Below are 21,715 nucleotides of genomic sequence, written 5' to 3'. Positions count from 1 at the left end.
AACTCTTGCAGGTAAGTAACAGTTTCAAGAATACAGTAATTTTCAAATGCAGTAGGTGTTGTGTTGTAAGGACCTAGTAGTACTTTACAAGTGTATCAAAACACTTTGGCATAGTCAATGAAACAGTAGCAAACTTAGCAAATGTAAGAGATAGGCATTTAGGGCCAGATGTAAGACCCACCAATTTGTGATTTGCAAATTGGGATGTATAACAGTGTCTCAGACACTGTTTGCGATTCCTAATGGGGTCGCAAATTGCATGCCTCATGAATATTAATGAGGCAGAGACAATTTGCGACCCCATTAGGAATGGCTAGCACTGCCAGGGATGGTGGCCTTCTGGTGTCAGCAGTCCACCATGTATGGGACTGCTTTTAAATAAAGAAGTCTTTTTTTTTTTTTAAATGCAGCCTGTTTTCCTTAAAGGAAAACGGGATGCATTAAAAAAGAACAAGCGTTTACAATGCAATAAGTCTCGCATTTGCGAGAGTTTGAGCTATTGGCATTGTAAATAACAATGCCTTTTATTTATGTGTTTTGAAAACCTGCAAGTAGTGCGTAAACACGCATTTTGTACTTATAGTCGTTGCTTACGTGACAGTAAAAGAGGCGCCGTTTCTTACTGCCAGCCGTGTTTCTCATAAGCAGCGACTATAAGTACAAAGTGTGTGTTTACACACCACTTGCAGGTTTTAAAAATACATATATGAAAGGCATTGTCATTTCCAATGCAAATCGCTCAAACTTTCGCAAATGCGAGATCAATTGCATGTTTAATTACTAATCGTATAATAGACAACAATATTGTTCCTCAGTGGATTATTTTTCCGTGATTTGTTTTACGTTTCTTAATAATATACTTTAAAAACTTCCCATAATTTGCCTATCCCTTTCCCCAATCCCAATTGGACACAAGGCGCGAGTCATGGCCTTCGACCAGGATTACGTCCCAGTACTGCAGCAAGTGCTCGCTAGCCTCTGCATGTGGCCTGGCCCAGCAGTACTGAGCTTAGGGTATAGCTCTCAGCCACTTCCTATAGCCAGTATGCATTATTAAGTACTTACTAGACTCTGCCCCCATTGCTCAGTGATAATAATGCACAGCCTGCAGCCATGGCCACTGATAATGCAACCATGACATTGGCCCAGTATCAGAGACCTTAGTGTATGCTGAGCATGGCAGCAGCCTGCAGCACGCCCAGTGAGGACTGTGCATAGTGCTTGTCCTTGGGCTCTATAACATGTCCAGTACTGATTCCTTCACTACCTGATGGACATGGTCTAAGATCATGCCTAGCATGTAGTTTTAGGGCCTCACCACATCTTTTTTTCCTATGACCAATCCCTGCAAGCCTTCCTAGCTCAGATTTATATACCAGTGTAATTTTTTTATTGTCTATCAAATGCGACTTAAGTTATTAGAAGTGTTTACTTTATGCCGATGGTTGCAGGTGTGGGCCGTGACACTTATTTTTGGGGACTTGTGATTCATCACAAAAGCTAGAGAGAGAAAGACATAAAATGTAAAAAGGATGGAAAGAAAAATAGGAAAGCCTTGGCAAGGGAGAAAGCTGTGATAAAAAGAACCTGCAAGAGTGAAATAAGGATATGGAACGAAATGGAATAAAAACGAGGCTCCCTCAATATTCATGAGATTTAAAAATGGTATTTAATAAAAAGTGTGACTTAACCGTAACTACAGAGATTATGTCACTGCTTCTGAAACACACAGAGGTCGAACATATTTTAAGACCTCGGCATATTCAGTATATATAAAACATTTGGGGAATACAGGCTCAGAATAAAGCTGTGGCATTCCGTGATCAGTGAGAGGCTGCTGCTTGCTTGACATGAGTTATGGCCCTCTGGCCTCACTAAACAATATCCCAGGCTTGTGTGGCTCATCTCTGGGACTCATTATGTCACGTGTCTTTCTTTAAAGTCACTGGAGTACAGTTCAGTGGGCTGCGCAGCACAGGTCACTGCAAGCCACTGAAAAGCGCAGCTTACACTGGTGTGCTTACAAATAGTGCCTGCTACCCCTTACTGCTTTGTAGCGCTTTGGAAAACAATTATTGCGATCACCCATGTTCATATTTTGAGCATTTTGTTGGGGGCACATGAAATGGCAATGCCTCCTGTTGTTTTAAAAGAAAACAGGCGTTATAATCTATTTCATACTCCTGTTATCTAGCTCCAAAGGATGAAAGGTTGAGATGTATTAAACCTCTGAGCTTTCCACAGCCCTTGGTCTGAGGAATCAAATGAGTATTTCATGTTTGAAATAATTAGCGTGAGGGAAAAAAGTGGAAATGGCAAATGATATTGTTAGGAAAACTACTAACCATTGGTCCCGAAGACGGCAGAATTATTAGGTATGTGTAAGTAATGTTAGAAAGAACTAACCTTTGTCCGTGCCGCTTCGTTGCGCCATCTCCTGATTTTATCGTTTTGTACTCGAGAGGAACTGTACTATCAGACAATTAAAGTGAATAGATTCCCATAGCAGTCCCCACTCCCGGAGGAGGGTGTCCACCCTTCTATACCAAAAAGTCCTAAAGGACGGAACGTGCAAAGTGTCCATCCCTCCTCACCTCGGTATCTAAGCAGTAACGCTTCGCGAAAGTGTGGAGGGATGCCCAAGTTGCCGCTCTACAAATGTCCTCCACAGGGACACCTCTAGATAAGGCAGATGTAGAAGACTTTGCCCTGGCAGAATGAGCTCTTATACCCTCTGGAGGTTCCCTACCGGCCAAAGAGTAACAGATCTTGATGCACAAGATAATCAATCTGGAAAGGGTGCGCTTGTGCACCGCTCTGCCTTTCCTGCAGCCAATGAAGCCCACGAAGAGCTGGTCATCCACTCGAAAGTCTTTAGTTCTATCGAGGTAAAAACTCACCGCCCTTTAAGGGTCCAAGCGGTGAAGCCGCTCCTCCTCCTTGGAAGGGTGAGAGGGAGGATAGAAGGTAGGAAGGGTAATGGACTGCCCCAGATGGAAAGGAGTTACCACCTTAGGCAGAAAAGCAGCCCTGGTCCTGAGTACCATTCTTTCAGCATGAATGGTCAGGAACAAGGGTTTCGAACTCAGAGCTTGAAGCTCACTTACCCTCCTTGCCCAGGTAATGGCAATGAGAAAAACTGTTTTAAAAGACAATAGCCTTAAGGGACACTTGTGCAAGGGTTCAAAGGGAGAACCCATCAAGTAAGTTAAGACAAGATTTAAGTCCCATTGAGGCACAATAAATGGAGTGAGCGGAAATTTGTTGGTAAGGCCCTTAATGAACCGTAACACAATAGGTGATTGAAACAAGGACGGCTGATCCGGCAAGCAAAGGAATGCCGACAAAGCCGATAAATAACCCATCACAGTAGCTACAGCAAAACCTTGCTGAGCTAGAGAGAGAGCAAACTGAAGGATGTTGGATAAACAAGCCCTCAAAGGGTCAATAGACTTCTCCCCACACCAAAGGACACATTTGGGCCACCTATAGGAATAGATAGACTTGGCGGAGAGATGCCTGGCAGACAAAATCACGTCCACCATGTCAGGCGGGAGAGAAAAAGAATTCAGGTTGCCCCCTTCAATCTCCAGGCATGAAGGTGTAAGCTCTGGAGGTGGGGGTGTAGAACCTGCCCCTGCGACTGCGAGAGGAGGTCTGCCCTGAGAGGGAGACGGAGCAGAGGGCACAAGGAGAGGTGGAGAAGATCTGTATACCACACCCTTCTTGGCCAATCCGGGGCGATCAATATGACTTGGGCCCAGTCTTGGCGAATCTTCCTCAGAACCCGAGGAATCAAGGGTATGGGAGGAAACGCGTAAAGGAAATGTGAGTCCCATCTCAACTGAAACGCTTCCCCCAAAGCTCCCTGCATCGGATACTGGAGACTGCAGAATGACGGGCAGTGAGTGGTCTCGTGAGTGGCAAACAGGTCCACCCGAGGAGTTCCCCACATCCGAAAGACGTGACGAACCACCTCCGGATGGAGCCTCCACTCGTGGTCAGCAGATAACTGCCGACTGAGACTGTCTGCACGCACGTTCAGCACCCCGGCCAGATGATTTGCCATCAGACAAATCTGATGATCCTGAACCCAGGACCAGAGACGCAGAGCTTCTCTGCAGAGACAATGCGACCCCACTCCTCCCTGCTTGTTGACATATCACATCGCGGTAGTGTTGTCCGTCAGGACTTGAACCGACTGACCGCGAAGGGAAGGGAGGAAGGTCTCGAGTGCCAAACGTATCGCCCGCAACTCCAAAAGGTTGATGTGAAGAAACCTTTCCTCTGGAGACCAAAGACCCTTGATCTCCAGATCCCCCAGATGTGCACCCCACCCTAAAGTGGATGCATCCGTTATCACTGTGGCCACCGATGGCGGTAGATGGAAGGGCTTTTCTTGAGACAGATTGCCCTCCACGCTCCACCAAGACAGATCCACTGCAGCTCCTCTGGAGATCCTCACAGACTCCCTGAGATCTCCGTTGTGCTGATACCACTGCCTGTGGAGGCACCACTGGAGCGCCCTCATGTGCCAGTGTGCATAGTTGACCAACAGAATGCAGGAAGCAAACAGACCGAGCAGACGAAGGACCTTCAGGACTGGAACAACCGCTCCATTGTAAAACAAGGGAATCATTTCCTGTATCTCGAGAATCCTTTGTGGAGGTGGGAATGCTCGACACACAGTAGTGTCCAGTACCGCCCCTAGGAACAGGTTGCGCTGAGAGGGCACCAGGTGAGATTTGGGCACGTTTATCGAAAAACCCAATTTGTACAACAGCTGAGTTGTAACCTGCAGATGATGAAGCACCTTCTCTGGCGACTCCACTTTGATCAGTCAGTCGTCCAGATATGGGAAAACTGGAATCCCCGACCTTCTGAGATGGGCTGCCACCACTGCCATCACCTTGGTGAAGACTCGAGGTGCAGTAGTAAGACCAAACGGGAGAACCGCAAACTGATAATGTTGCGACCCTACCGTAAAACGGAGATACTTCCTGTGCGACTCCAGGTTCGGAATATGAAAATATGCATCCTGCAAGTCGATCGACACCATTCAGTCCTCTTGTTGCAGCGCTTGAAGAACCTGCACAAGGGTGAGCATCTTGAACTTCTCCTGCTTCAGAAAAAGGTTCAAGATCCTGAGATCCAGGATTGGACGTAGCCTGCCATCCTTCTTGGGTATCAGGAAATACCGGGAGTAGCATCCCTGACCCCTTTCCCGCTCTGGAACCACCTCTAGCGCACCTTTTTTCAGTAATGTTAGGACTTCCTCCTGCAGGAGAAGAAGGTGGTCCTCCGAGCAAGCACCTTGGCAAGGGGGGAAGTTGGAGGGAATTCCCAAAAGGGAAGAGCATACCCATTTTCCACAAGATTTAGAACCCAAAGATCTGTAGTGACCGATTCCCAATCTTGCAGAAAATGGGTAAGCCGACCCCCCACAGGACCAACATGATCCAGAATGGTGGATCTAGGGCTGCTTTGCAGCGGTAGGAGGGAGGGAGGTAGAGGAGGAGGAGAAGGAGGAGGAGGAGGAGGGCTGACGACCTCGTGGATGACCTCTGTTCATGCCCCTGTAGGTCTTATAAAGGGTATTTTGCTGCTGCTGAGGCTGCCTGTAGGTCTGAAAGGACAACCTCCCAAAACCTCTGTACCTTCTGAAAGAGGAACCTCTAGGCTGCGCCTGCAGGCCCAGAGACTTAGCTGTGGCTTTGCTGTCCTTGAACCTTTCCAAGGCTGCATCTGCTTTCTTTCCAAATAGTCCAGAACCATCAAAGGGTAGATCTAGAAGTGTTGCCTGCACATCTGGAGAGAACTCAGATGACTTAAGCAAAGCACTTCTTCTTGTGGCAACCGAAGAGCCCATAATCCTGGCAACAGAGTACGCAGTGTCCAAACCACTCTGAATAACCTGTTGTGCAGCTGCTTGAGTGTCCGACAAGACCTCATTAAAATTCTGCCTGTCTTCCTCAGACACTTTAGGAGCCAGCTGTTTTGCAGAATCCATCAGGGCGTGGATGTAATGGCCCAAAAGGCAGGTGGCATTTGTGGACTTCAAGGCCATACTTGCCGAGGAGAACACCTTCTTGGCCGACTGGTCAAGCTTTTTAGACTCTCTATCACTAGGAACTTGAGGAAAAACTCCAGAAGACTTCTTCGAACAGGCAGCTTGAACCACCAGACTCTCAGGAGAAGGATGGGATGTTAGGAAGTCCGAATCTCCTGGAGCTGCCCTGTACCTCCTAGCAACAGATTTAGACACTGCTGGAGCCGAAAAGGGCTTACGCCAAACCTCCATAACTGGCTCAGTGATGGCATCATTAAAAGGAAGCAACGGTTCTACCACAGTGGAGGGGGAATGAAGAACCTCCGTCAAGATGCTGGACTTAAATTCAGCCGCTGGGAGCTGCAAGTCTAAGAGCTCTGCTGCCTTCCTTATGACTGTGTGGTAAGGAACCACATCCTTAGAGGGAGCATCTGAAGGAGGAGAAAGCTCTCATTCCGGGGACATATTAAGGCCACTTGGCTCCTTTAATTCTTCAAATAAGTCATCTGACTCTTGAAGTTCACCCTCTTCCATTTCTTCTGCCTGATACCTCTGCTCTTCCAAAATCCTCTGCGCCTCCCGCCTGGATCTTATCCTCGGAACCGGCGTTGGCGGCGCCACACACGACTCCGCCGGCGTCGAACACAGATCCGGAGGCACAGCCTGAGCTGAATGAGGTCGACGTCTTCGGCGCCGGGAAATGCCAGGACTGCGCCGTTGGAAGGAAAGGCATAAAGGGAGCCTGAGCAAAGGCCTGAGGAACCCTCAAATTAAAGGCCATTGGAACCATGGGACCCGAAGGTGCTCCAGAGGGGTACATTGCTCTTGAAAAGACACCATACATGGCATTCAAGTAATGCGATGGGTCTTGACCCGGGCCAGGGAAAGATGGGTAAGGGTTCGATAAAGGCTCAGGCTGAGGCATTACCAGACTCGGCCCAATCGGCGCAGACGGTGGAGCCAATGGAGTCGAAGACTCATCAGGTAACGGAGCCTCTTCCACCGGAGCCGGAGAATGTGTCGGCGTCGGAGATGGAGCCGGAGCTGGAGAATGCTCCGGAGAAGCTGCAGGCGAGGCCGGACAAACAGGTTAGGCCGGATTCGAAGCCGAAGGAGAAGGTGAAACATAGTCCTTACGACGCCGAGGAACTGGAGAAGTCGATTTCGGAGCCGTCTCCTTATCTGAACGGCGTCGAGAGCCGTGCCTCTTCTTCTTCTTATGTTTCTTTGATCTTGAAGCATGACCTGACTTCGACCGCCTTCGACCTCTCTTCTCCTTCCTCATCTTCACTATTAACAGCTTGGCCTCTCTCTCCTTTAAAGCCTTCGGGTTCATCTTACGACAGCAAGAGCACCCCTCGACGTCGTGATCCGACGATAGGTACCAGACACAATCTTCGTGCGGATCCGTGATGGACATATGTCCTCTGCACTCTCTACAGGGCTTGAACCCTGACTTCCTCGACGACATCTTCAGGAAAGAAGCAAGAGAGGACCAGAAACAATCCAGAAAAACAAAGTAACCAAACAAGCTACGGAGAGTTCCAGAAAACCGTTAGCGACGACAGCGCGGAAAAAAGGGAACTGACGTCATCACGCCATCACACCGACGAGGTCCTCTTATGGCTCCAGTGACGTCAGCGGAGCTGCGTGCGGAGCCGTGCTATTGTGACGTCGTCCTCGTCGGCGTGGAGAGCTACGAAAAATTTCCGAATGTTGCTGGCGCAGGGGATATTCACAAGGTGAGGAATCCACTGGCAGATGTATCCATCAGAAGTAGAGTTACTTGTGCATGTTCTTACACTGGTGGTTTCTTTTATCACCTCCTAATTTGTCAAAAGCAACCTGAAGCAGCTGACGACTCCTTGCGGCGCTGTCAGAGGAAATGCAGTCGCATAACATACCGGCGAACAGTCTGTGTACTTAACAGGCTGTGTTGTGGGAGGGGTTGCAGAGATGGGTGAAGGTGCCGCGCTAGACTAACTGGAGTGGCTTGAAGAAAAACACAATGAAAAGTACAATTAATATGAGCGAAGCACAGGATTGACAGCCTTGATGCAGGCAGAGCGTTGGGAGCCGACAGCTTAATAAACAAGAAACTCCTTACCTCCGTTTCTTAGCATTTTAGTGGCGATGGGCTGGTCTGTCAGCTCCAGCGTCCTCCACTGGATCAATTGTGCCTCATCCATGCTGTCGAGGCTGCCCTTGGAGTGTCCGCTCTAAATCAACTGCTGCGCGCTATGTTGTAGTGGCGGTCATTGTTGGTGCATTGTTTCCACTGCAGTTTGCGGTGGGTGAGCAGTGTCCTGGTCCTGCCTCCCCTTGGACTGCGATTTTGAGAAGTTGAAGTTACAGTGCACATGTGTGCACACGTCTTTGTGGCGGCTGTGTGAAGTTCTGCGCCCGATCTACTGTAGAAACACACGTAACTTGTGCCACAGAGCAACGATTTTGATTTGGGTTTGTGAAAGTGAAAGCGATGAACAACACCTAATTAACCAAGCCCCGGAGATGCCGTGCGTGTATTTAATATGGAAAGCTGCCACGCTCTTCCCCGCACACTTCCCATGCCTGCTATCTACGGCACAGGACTGATTAAAACTAGGAGGGCTGCGGCTGGCCAGTCTGTGGAAGTGCTCGCAGCTGCAGGGAGCAGACCTAGGCAGTATGAGTGGTGGGGAGCAGCGCGCCAGAGCCGATACTGCCTCGCTCGTCACTGATGCTAAAATAACTAGCCAGCGTACACGAAAGCGAAACTCTCCAGTTACAGACGCAGGCTACAGCGTGAAAAACAGATGGCACACTGCACTTCAATTAAAAGAACTGCAAGCAGAGCGGACTAAAACTGTAGCTAGGCGCTGCTGTAGTGGGACTACACGGAAGTTAGCAAATGACCAACAGCCAACACTACCACAAGTAAGCCAATAGCAAGCGTAAAAACAGATTACATGAAGTTTAAGCCAACATACAGATTACTTTATGTCTTGCTGAGACAGCGCATGCGCTGCCAAGGCGAGACCTAAAAATTAAACTTGTCAGTTTCATTTTTTTAAGGGCAGGAAGTGGTCCCTGTGACCACTGCTTGCTCATAAAAATATTTTCTCACATACTCATAAAGGGGTCTCCTGGGGACCCCTTACCTTTTGCGAGTGGTTTACCACCTACTTGAAGTAGGTGGTAAACTGCAAGTGTTTTGCGGCTGCAAATACGGTCGCAAAACAATCATACATGGCATGGTGACTCGCTATTAGGAAGGGACGCCCCTTCCTAATAGCGGGAGTCGCAAATGCTATTTTGTGAGTTAGTGACTCGCACAATAGCATTTGTATATGCCATTACCCTTTTTTGTGGTCGTAAATGCGAGGAGCTCCCGTTTGTGGCCACAAAAAAGGGCCGAACATCTGGCCCTTAGTGCAATAGGCAGTACTTCAATCCTGTGGATGGAAAACAGCTATATGCAGTTACAGATAAGTACTCGACTTACACATCCCGTCTTTTGCAGTTTGGACAAACACTGAGCAAGGGTCAGACCAAGGTAGGTACTGCACCACCAGTGGCACTGGGGCAGCCAGGTGCCGAGGTCACTGGGCCCAATGTTTGTCAATGGAGTCTAGGGGCACCCACTAGAGGTGCCGTTTGCAGGTAAGTACCTGTAGTTTCAGGGCACAGGCCCTGGGGTTAAAGCAAGCACAGGTGGCCACAAAGCAGCACCAACCAAACACCACCAGCGGCTCAGGGGCGGCCGGATGCAAATCAGCTTCGGGCGCCCAATTCAAGTGATTATGGATCTTGGTCGCACAAAGAGACTGCAGGCTCAGACCAAGAGGCTGGACTAAGGTGACCACCGGCTAGACAAGTAAATTGGGATGTTGGAGAAGGCTTGGAAACCGCCGACTGGGCTCACTAAGGTTGGGGGCTGAGGATGCAAGGGGTGCCTTTTGGTTTCAGATTTTCTTTACCAGAGCCGGTCGTGGTCAGGGGGACCCTTTGTGAAGAGGCTGCAAGCATCTTTGTGGAGTCCAGGAGAGGTGAGCCACTGATGGAGTCGAGGTCAGGATTGCTGGGGAGACTTCACTGGACAGGTGAGCCACTCAGACTTAGGCCGTGGGCGTCGGGTACAGAGTGGGCAGGAATCACAGTCCCAGCTGGATTCGGAGTCCTTGTAGTTGGATTCTTCTGGACAGGCAGCTGTCCTCGGGAGATCTGGTCTTTGCTAAAGAGTAGACAGTCTTCCTCAGGTTTCTGGAAATCGCTGGCCATGGGACAGGTGTATCTGTCTTTGCAGGCTCTTTATGCTGGAGACAGGCCGATAGGAGTGAGGCCAAGTCAGCCGACGTCTTCAAGCTTTGCTGCACGGCATCTTCTACGTCCTTCTTCGTAGGGTGCAGGAATCTAAGGATCAAGGTTCAGGAGTGCCCCTAAATACTGAATTTAAGGGTGTACAGGTACTGACAGATGGTTGCCAATGAGCTACTTGTCTTTAAGGTGACTACACTCTTTGTATGTCCCCTTCATTTGGAGAGGGGGCATTACCTAACCTGGGTGGCTAAATTAAGCTGTTTGATCAAAAGTTTCAAGAAGAGTAGAACGTAATGTGAAACCAATTCATAGAATAGCTTCAGTTTTTATAATTGCCTTTTAAAAGCATTTTGGCACCAAAATACCTTTAATTATTTCCCATGATACAAGAACAATTACAAATAGATTATAGATGTAGGAAAGTGCCCCTTTGTGCATGGCTACCCCCCACTTTTTGCCTGACATCTGATGCAACCTGACTTGATGTGTCCTGGGTCCCTGCCAATCAGGTTCCCAGGGCCTGTGTTCTTTCACAAGACTGTAACTTTGTACCCACAATTGGCACATCTCTGGCCACAGGTAAGCCCCTTGTAAAAGGTACAATAGGTGCCAAGGGCACTGTGACCAGGGAAGGCCTCTGTGGGCTGCAGCACCTATTCTGCCACCCTTAGAGACCCTGTACCTTAACACCCACACACTGCCATTGCAGGCTGCATGTTTTGGTGCAGAGAAAAGAGTAGACATGGCACACATCCCTGTGTGCAATGCCTGCAACCCACTGCCTAAGGCCTAGGTAAGTCACCCCTCTAAGGTGAGGCTACAGTGGCATGAGCCCTGTACCCCTAGACTGTCTATGCCCATTCTTAGACATTGCTATTGTAGTAACACCATAAAGAGTATATGGTCTGGGAGTTGGTCATTACAAACTCCACATCTCCTTAATGGCTTTAATAAAAACTGGGAAGTTTCAGCACATTAAACCCACACTGATGCCAGTGTTGGATGTAATGTAAAATGCACTCATATGGCATTTTAGAAAATCGACCAGCCCTGGTGTGGTTCCTGAAAGGCTGCCCGCCATTTGCCACAACCAGACAAGTTTCTGAACGCCTGGGTAGAGAGCCTCCGCTCCTCTTTGTGTCCAGAAACAAAGGCCATCCTGGGCAGAGGTGTCATGACTCCTCCCCAAGGAGTGGCTGGGTACACGAAAGGGGAAGCTTCAAAGGTCTGCCATCTTTAGAAGCTGTCCCTGCCTTTTGCTGCCCCGAGCAACTGGCTCCTACCGGTTCTGGACCCATATTGGGCAGGAGAATCAGCCGAAATATCAAGCAAAGAAGAGAGGTGTGCCCACCTTTGCCAACCTCACCCTTCAGGTGGGGAAGGAGTGGTGAAGCACACATCTCAGTCCCCTCCATCTTGAAGATGGAGGGTGGCATAATAGGGGGTATACTCACCCAAGGAAGGGACCCATTGGGCCCAACCTGCACAACCCTTTAATGTCCCTAAATTTAGTATTTTGGGGAAACCCTGACCTTGCTTCCTCAGATTCGAGGAAGAAAGAATAAGGACCGAAGAGCCGTGCTGACCCAGGAAGAAGAAGACACCAAGTGCCTTGGACCCAGCCCTACCGATCTGTCCTGCCTACGACCTGCCTATAGCAAGTACCCAGGCGAGTCCAGAAACCAGCAACCCCCAGAGCTTGGGGGACCTGCCCTCAACTGTCTTACAGACTCTGTCTCCCGGGAGCACCGAATTTGCTCAAACCAAAGACTCACCACAGAATCCGGATTCTTAGGACTATGTGATTCTGCACCACTCTGAGCCCGAAGCCCACGGCCCAGGTTTGAGTGGCCCTACACCACAAGGAGGTCTACCCAGTGATCCTGACCTGGGATCTGGTGATCCCCGACCTCCCTCAAGCCTCAAGATGACGCCTGTAGCCTTCACATGAAGGGTCCCTCTGACTGTGACTGGAGATCGTAAGAAAACCCAGCGCCAAAAGACACCCATGCACTTGATGCCCCACGGCCTTGGGTAGCCCAACTGATGGTTTCCAGGCGTCCCTCAAGATCCTAACTTACCTCTCCAGCCGGTGTTTGCCTTCAGGAAATATCCCTGTCCGAGCCTGCAGCAACTTCGCAAAACCGAAGGTCTCCATAGAAAAGCACAGGGTCCCCAATGCCCGTTTTGCACCCTGCACCCGGCCGCCTCAGTGACGCTGGTGGTGCCACACTTGCGCTGCTCGTTGGCCCCAGAAGTGCTGACCTTAACCCCAGGAGGTTGCCTCCCACACCCAAGTGGCCTGCTTGGCAGCAGTGCCTAATCAAAGGCCCCCTTAGCCCCATTGGCTAATATTGGGTCCCTGCACTCTGCACCCAGCCGCCTCAGTGCCACTGGTGATGCAACTCGAGTGCCCATCTAGAGCTTGGGGAACCTTGGTCCTAACCCCCAAAACTCCCACACGTAAGTCGTGTACTTACCTAGAAAACTGCTAACACTTTCCTCCTATAGGAATCCATGTTAAGAGCTTTTGGGCCTACAAATGTTCTAAGTGTTGACCTGTTGTTGTATGAAGAAAGGAGAACTCAACTGCAAAGTATAAAAAGTCGGACTTACTATTCATTGCGAGATCCTAAAGTGTGGTATCTAGGCATACCACCCCCAGTCCTCAAAGTAGTCCAAAAGTAACTAAAAAGTAATCTGACTGCATTTTAACTGCATTTTAAAGTGATACAAACCTGTAACAATTGCAAATTCAACCACAAGAGCATTTCCTTGAACAGTCTTGCATTTGAGAGTGTATTTAACATACCTGTGTCAAGTCCTAGTTGGTTCTAAAATAAAACATAAGTATACTTTTTTTATACTTACTTAATTGGTCTGGATTCTGTCTCTGAGTGTGTGTAATCAGTCCTGTCCTAGACAGTGTGAATACAATAAATGATTAACACACCCTCTGGATAAGCCTAACTGCTCGCCCACACTACCACAAAGAGAGCTGTACTTAGTTAATGTAGTCTCTGCTATACCTCTGGGGACTCCCTGGACTCTGTGCATACTATACCTTACTTTGGTATAGTATATACAGAGCCAGCTTCCTACAACAGATAATTGCCATTCACACTGAAAATGGTTCCGGGAGTGCTAGTAATAACACTGCATTTGTAAGCTGGCATCAAACCAATGTGTTTTAAACTTTACTAACTTTTTAACTGTGGCAAAAGTTTGCCTAGTATCATTGATGTTTAAAAAAAAAAAACTATTGGGAGTGGATTCAATGTTTAGTTGCAGAATAGTTTAGAAAGTGCTTCATCGTTATATTTTATTTGGAGGACAAACTCTTAGTGGGTAGGGAACATTACTTCAGTAATGTGAGTACTGCATGACACTTCCACATGTGCCTAGGTCCACTTGAAGATTATTCAAGGAATAACCACAGGCATGCAACAAGGTATGGCCAAAAGAGACTGTTGGTTCCTTAAGCTTTTTTGCCTCATTTCCTAACAAACATCAACTCTTGGTCATGGAACAATGAAACCCAGGGACAGCCTAAAGGTGCATAACAGGTGCCCCATATTCCCGTGTGTACTATACAGCCTTAATCAGTTAGCGATCCTGCATCCTCACCTTAATCCATTCTCTTTTGCTGATTTTAACGGACCACCTTTATTATGAAAATTCACTTCTTTAATCAAATGTGGTCTCAGGAGAAGAGGACCTGCTGTTTGACATCAATGTGGGATTCATGGCTTTGTTACTGAACTTATATTAAGCGTATTGCAAAGCATGGGTACTCTAACTATGTCTCCTTCTTACCATGAATTACTCTTTACTTTATAAAAGATAGTCTACAGCACGATAGACCAGTTTTTAGGTTTCGCCTGCACAGAGGTGAAATCTCTTGTATTTCATATATCTTAAAAGGGGATTCTTATCAGTTCTCACAGTCGAACTACTGTGTTCATTCGCATTTGTGTGGAACTTTTTTCTTTGGGTTAACTTCTCTTGGCTGCATGCAATTACGATACGACTAAAGCTGTTCACACTGCATGAATCCCATTCAGTCAAGATTAGATCTCTTCCCAAGAAAAAGGCAGACAGCTTCTAACAGTATGCTGGAATGCTTGGTTTTCATTACTTAGTTGTGTAAAGCAAATGATTTACCCATAGAACATTTGTGGCTTTTCCTATTCATGCCTCAGTATCTTTCTTTGCACTTTGTAGGCATTATCAGATTGATTTTTTCAACTAAATCTATTTGGTCATTATGATCAAATTCCAAATCCCAAATGTTGTAATAAACATTGCACGGTAATATACAAGAGCTATGCTATATTTTACTACTAAACAGGCAGCCACAAGTACAGTTACCTTGCAGACCACAGGGTCATGATTTGAATGGTGCAGCAGGTGCAGGAGCACAGGGCCCAAACGTTGTCAGAACTCCTCTAAACACATAATATTGCTATATTTACTAAACAGGCAGTCACAATTACAGTTACCTAGCAGTTACCTAGCAGCCAAAAAGGACTTGATTTGAATGGTGCAGCAGGTACAGTGGCACCGGGGCCAAAAGCCCTAGGGATCCCAATAGACCCAGATTATTGATAAAATGTAACACTAAACAGGCAGTCACAAGTGCAGTTACTTTGCAGACAGGAGGGTCAGGATTTCAATTGTGCAGCCATTGCAGATACACCAGGACCAAAAGCTCTAGGCCCCCCACGAAACACCTAATATTGCTATATTTTACTGCTAAACAGGCAGTGCAAGTGCAGTTACCTTGCAGACAGCAGGGTCACGATTTAAATAGTGCAGCAGGTGCAGTGGCACCAGGCCCAAAAGTTGCCAGAACTCCTCTAAACACCTAATAATGCAGTTATCTTGCAATTAAAAGGGGTTTGGTTTAAATACTGCAACAGGTGCAGTGGCACTGGGGACAACAGTTGTCATAACTTCACTAAACACCAAATATTGCTATATTTTACTACTAAAAAGGCAGTCACAAGTGCAGTTACCTTGCAGGCAACAGGGTCATTATTTGAATGGTGCAGCAGGTGAAGTGACACCAGGACCAAAAGTTACAGGCACCCCACTAAACACTGATTATTGCTATATTTTACAACTAAACAGGCAGCCATAAGTGCAGTTATCTTTCAGGCACTAGGGTCCTGATTTGTCACGGGTAGTAATCGCTATATAAATGCAATTACAATGATTTGATTGGTGCAGCAGGTGCAGTGGCACTGGGTCAAAAAGTTGTCAGAATTCATCTAAACAGCTAATGAACAAGTTACTTACCTTCGGTAACACATTATCTAGCTGCAGATTCCTTACTTTTGTATTACCAGGAGTCAGGCTGGATCCTGAAACTTATGCATGAGCAGTGCCCCTTGTGCACACCGTCGGGTATCTCCATTCAGCTCCGTGTGACGTCGTCGACGTCATTAGCGTCGGTTATGACGTTGTGGTCACCTATATAGGCGCCAAACAGGCACGCAGACGTCAGTTACTTTTCACTTTTCCATGCCAAAAGTGCAAATCCATAAAGTGACTGACCTAACTGAGTGTCATAACTAGGGAACCAAAAAAGGGAACAACCCTAGCCTTAACCAATAAGTCAGCAGAGTGGGGATGCATGGGTGGGCATGTAAGAAATCTGCAGATAGATATGGTCTCTATCAGATAATGAGTTAACGAAGGCTAGTAACTTGTTCATCTGATAAGAACTTCTAGCTGCAGATTCCTTACCATTGAATAGATACCTAAACCATACCTTCCTGGCGGTGGCCTGTAGACAAATTGCTATACTAGGAAGTCCTGCAGGACCAAACAGGCGAAATGCCGATCCCTGCAGATCTGACTGTCCAGGTAGTAGTGTTTGGCAAACGTGTGCAAAGATGCCCACTTTGCTACCTGGCAGATGTCCAGGACTGGGACACACGACCCAATGATCTAGTTGCAGCTTTCCCCATGGTGGAATGGACTCTTAATACCTCAGGGGGCTGCCTCTTAGCCAGGGCATAACAGATCGTAATGCAGAGGACAACCCAGTGAGAAATGGTCAGTTTCTGCACTTTCTGACCTTTCTTAGCTCCCACGTACCCCACAAAGAGTTGGTTATCCACCCGGATTTCTTTGGCTCGATCAAGGTAGAACAACAGTGCTCTTTTTGGGTCCAGACAGTGGAGACGCTACTCTTCCTTACAGGGATGTAGGCGATCAAAAAAGGTGGGCAGCATGATTTATTGACCCATATGGAATGGGGTCACCACCTTCTGAAAAAATGAAGCCTGGGTGTGAAGCACCACTTTACCAGAAAAGAGCATGAAATAGGGAGACTGGATAACAATGCCTGCAACTCACTCACCCTCCGTACAGATGATTTTGACACTAAAAAGGCTGTTTTGATGGTAAGCAGCCGGAGGGGACAATTATGCAAAGGACAGAAAGGAGCACACATGAACACTGTGAGGACCAAATTAAGGTCCTATTGAGGCATAACAAAGGGCGTAGGTGGAAACATATGTACAAGCTCTTTCAAGAACCTATTTACAATAGGGGACTCAAACAATGAGGGTTGGTCTGGCAGCCGCAAGAGTACGGACAGAGCAGAAAGATAACCATTGAGCATAACCAACGCAGAGTCCTGCTGGGCAAGGGTAATAATAAAAAGAAGGACAGTGGATAAAGAGGCAGAAAGAGGGTCAATACATCTTTCTGTACAATATTTTATCAGCTTTGCCAATGACAGGCATATACTGTCTCAGTGGAAGGCCGCCTGGCTGCCAAGATAACCACACATAATTCAGGAGAAAGGTCAAAAGCTATCAACTGTCACCGCTCAATCTCCACACATGGAGGCAGAGTGTTGACAGGTTCGGGTGGAGGACCCTTCCCTGCTGCTGCAACAGAGGATACCTCCAAAGGGGCAGCCTGATCGGAGGACTGATGCTCATTTTCAGAAGCTCTGGATACCAGACTCCCCTTGCCTAGTCTGGAGCCACAAGAATGACTTGGGCCCAGTTGTTCTGGATCTTCTTGAGAACCCTAGGCAGAAGTGGTATGGGCAGAAAGGTGTATAGCAGGCGTGAACCCTACTTGCGATGAAAAGTGTTGCTGAGTGATAAATGCCTTGGAAATTCCAGTGCGCACAACTGCTGACATTGCACGTTCTCTTCATAGACAAACAGATCTAACCAAGGCTCTTCTCACTGCTGAAAGAGACCTTGCGCCACGTCCGACGGGAGACGCCATTAGTGATCCACTAGGCATCAATGGCCGAGTTTGTCCGCTCAGGTGTTCAGAGAACCTCCCCGATGTTAAACCACCAGGGTTATGCCCTGCTGTTTCAGCCATGTCCAGAGACGTACGGCCTCTTGGCAAAGGGTCCATGACCAAACCCGCCCTGTTTGTTGCAGTACCATATGACATTGGTGTTGTCCGTGAACACTTGCATTAAATTCCCCTTGACAGAGGGAAGAAAAGCTTTCAGTGCCAACCGGATCGCTCAAAGCTCCAACAAATGTATGTGGAGTCTTGACTCCGCCAGAGACCAATGTCCCCTGATCTCTACCTCTCCCAGATGGCCGCGCCATCCCAGCAGTGATGCATCTGTAACCACCATGTGATCTGGTTAGGAAAGGGAGAGAGGTCTACCTCCGACACATCCGCCAATCGTTATCCACCCCTGCAGGTTCTTTGCAGTTCCCTCCGAGATCTGGACCATGTCAGACAGATTCCCCTGATGTTGCACTCACTAGAACTTCAGGTCCCACTGCAGAGCCTGCATACACCATCTGGCATGTTTTGCCAACAGGATTCAGGAGACCATGAGGCCCAGCAGCCTTAGAGTTAGTCTCATCGAAATCTAGGAGAGAGGCTGAAACATCTGTATCATAACCTGAACATCCTGGACTCACTACTCGGTAGGATAAACCTGAAACTGCACTGTGTCTAGAACAGTTCTGATGAAAGGGAGTGTGAGAAGTGGGCCTGGTATATGCTGGTCACTAGTTAAAGTGGCCACCTTGCACCAGTACAATTCAACTCTTATGGTAGATAGGTTTAATACAACCTTTTAAAGAAAGCTATCTTATGGTAGCTGTGGAGAGCAGCCTTCAGGCTAAGTCTTTAGAGGAATGTAAAGCAGCTTGTTTTACCTTATAATCTCTTGAATTACTAAATCAAAGGACAGCACACAGGTATATATATAAAATATATATGTATTTATTACTAGACACACTCTACTAATCTGTGTCATGATTGCCGAGCGCAGGACGCCGAGATCGGTGACTTGCTATCGCGCATGCGCGATGGCGTCACGACTGTAGAAAAGCCTGAGGTAAGATGAACTCGGGGCTTCGCGTTCTAGTGTTGCCCCGCAGCTTTGTCTTGCGTTTCCTGTTTCCTGTTTCCGTGTCTCCGACGCCTTTCGGCGTTTTCGTGCTTGGGACTTTGTTCCTTTGGATGTTCCCGTGTTGCGTTTGCAGAATTCTGTTTTCGGGAGGCTTCCCAATTGATTTCCTTTTTTTAACCCCTTCGTATCCCTGCCTCTGCCCCGTGCTCCGCCCGCCTGTTTGGATTGTTGTCTCGAGGGCCGGCCGGGCACCCTTGCGTGCTCCGCCCGCCTCCCCCAGGCGTTCCAGCTCCTGTCTTGGCTTTCTCTGGGGCCAGTGCAGCATAATTAGCGCTCCGCCCGCCTTTCCGGAATTATTTTCCCGAGGGCCGGCCGGGTGTTTTGGTGTGCTTATCCCCCTATCCTTGGCCTCTCGCTCCTTCCTCTAATCATCTCTGGTGCTCCCCTCAGTGGTTATAGAGCGCTCCACTTGCCTTTCCGGATAGTGTCTCGAGGGCCGGCCGGGCATAATTACGGATCAAGTGTGGATGAACAGTTTGCCGCTTCCTCACACAGACTACAGGAGGCTCTTTTCCACCAGACTGTTGCTACTCCGTTGCTACATTGAACAGTGGACCATCTTCCTGCCTGAAGAGCCGGTAACGGGGTATTGGGATTTAGAAAGGGAGGGGAGAAGGTGATTAGAAATTAATCTCAATCTTCTATGTTTTCTATGTTTAGGATATATATATTGTAGAAGAAAAGGACTAATCCAAGGCTGGCTCACATAAATCTCACCTCCAGTAGCTCTGTACTTGCTTCCTGACGTATTGCATGGAGTCTCTCTCACTGTCAAGTAGAAGCTAGGTATATTTACATGCACCTCTTTTTTCCTGGTGAATACCTCTGTGCCTCATCTCTCCTCTTCCCGGTCCACTCATCCTGTTCTGATATTCCTTCTAGATAAACTATCCCCAGTTCTCCAGAGAATACAGCAGAGACGAGACACAATCTACATTTCCACATACAGAAGAAGCAGCAGCTCCAGAGATTTCTTCCCCTCCTTCCTTGTTTTGTTTCCCTGCTTTCCCCTATTACCAGTGCTCTCTAGGGTTTGATAGAGACATTAGGTGGTGGTGGAAGGTAGGAATCTAGCAACGACTTCACCAAGACTCCGCGGCGCTCCTGCAGAATCAAGTCCTGGTAAGAGCCTTACAATCTGTTTATGAGATTAGAAGTCAGGAACATATGCATAAATCAACGTTTCAAAATAAGTTAAGCACAAATATGGCTGGGGCCCTAGGGGCGTACCAGACCATATACTAAAAAAGAAGTTTAGGAATATCGACTTGAGAAGGGACAAGGCCTAGGGCCTTCAGAAGCGCTGGGGCCTCACTTATCCACCCAAGGCAGGTAAGTAAAGGACCCACGGGAGACGCATGAAGTGTGAGAACACAGCCGCGGATCCCAATAGACTTCAATGGAGCAAGTCGCGGTTGGAATTTTAAAGTTTTAGGATACTTCGGGAGAGTCTACAAGCAAGTCACTTACAGGGTAAATAGTTCTAGAGCCAACACACACAGGAGCACTGTAGTGCAGGAGTTACCTCACCCAGGGAAGCCGGGTGCATAGGTGTCTTTTGGTGTCAGATCACGGCGTCGTTTTCAATGGGAGCCAAAGAAGACTTACTGCTTCTGAAGACAGAAGAAGTGTCCAGTGGAATCCAAGGCTGGATTCAGAAGAAGGAAAGCAGAGGAGACAGTGTTCAAAGTCACTTGCCAGTGACCCGGGGCCAGGAAGCTGGATGCCCATAGTCGTCGGGTGATTTCAGGTGATCATGGGTGTCTTGACTCTTCAGCCACGAGGTCCAGGAGGCGTCGACGATGACCAGGTGCTGGATTCGGCGTGTCCCATGAAATCTGCAGCTTACTGCGGTGTCGGTGACCAGATTGGAGCTAACACGCCTTGGTAACAGCAAGTCTCGTGGAAAGTGTAAAAAGTCAGCGGTGCAGACCAGCAAGGTCTGAGGGACTCACCCAGCGAGGGTAAGTCAGGGCAGGCCTGGAGCAACCAAGGGAGCCCTTTGGTTCTGTAGAAAAGTCTTCTGGGGACCCACAAGCCAACCGGCAAGGGATCGCAAAGACGCCTCGGGAGGATTCACTCAACAGGAGCCCACGGTCACTCGGGACGAGGTAGGCCTCTGATCTTCGGTGGAAATCCTGCTGGAGGCTTGGACCACACGTGGTCCAATGCAAGAGTTCGTAGAGCGTCGTGAAGGGGTTGCACTCGAAAATATTGCCCGGTACCCAGGTATTGCGGTTCCTCGTCACTCGTGGGGTCCACTTGCCTCAGCTTCACGATGGCCTTGGAGAAGTCAGGAAATCCACTTCCGGGGCTGCAGGGACTTCGGACTTCGGCGGGAGTGGGAATGTTTGCGACCGTTGATTCAAAGTTTTGGTGCCTGCCAAGCAGGGGAGTCACCCCTTGACTCCAAGGGAGATTCTTCAGTCTTCCAGAGGTAGTGGAACGTCGAAGGTCCAGGATTCTTCTTCAGAGCGTCGTCCAGGGATATCTAGTTTGCAATGGCAAGGGTTCCCTAACTTATACTACAAGGAAGGGAGGGACTAGCTTTATGACCTCTTCTATGGGAGGGTCAGGGGAGTGGGTGGCTATACCCACTTCCCACTTCCCTTTATCCAGTTTCGCGCCAGAGCAGGGGCAGGTAGCCCCTGAACCGGTTTGAGCTGGCATATGCACAGAGGAGCCTACTGCTCCCCCAGTGCAGGACTTCAAAGCACTCTACGAGTGCACCCACCCAGCCCCAATACACTAAATCCTGTCTGGGAGGTGATTACACCTCCCTGTGACAGGATGCCTATTGTTGGACCTCCTCCACTGCGAGTTTCGGTCAGCAGCAGGAGGGCAGCCCAGTGTCTGTGCTGCTGGCATCCATTTTGTGATGCCAGGGCTCTTTCAGGATTCTACCGTGTTTCCACAGTAGGTACATGTCTATCCCTCTAGAAGGGTGG

At 48.3% G+C, this 21,715-nt stretch overlaps 1 protein-coding gene across 2 annotated transcripts in view; it reads right to left on the bottom strand.

Moving 5' to 3' along the window:
- DNAH6 (dynein axonemal heavy chain 6) overlaps positions 1-21,715 on the bottom strand; it is a 2,458,578-nt gene that overhangs the window by 1,108,275 nt on the left and 1,328,588 nt on the right. The window lies entirely within an intron of this gene.

Source organism: Triturus cristatus, chromosome 2_1, assembly GCF_964204655.1.
Source record: "Triturus cristatus chromosome 2_1, aTriCri1.1, whole genome shotgun sequence".
In the NCBI taxonomy this organism is placed as follows: Eukaryota; Metazoa; Chordata; class Amphibia; order Caudata; family Salamandridae; genus Triturus; species Triturus cristatus.
Note: the sequence above shows the minus strand (reverse complement) of the source record. Positions and strands in the feature narration are given on the sequence as shown.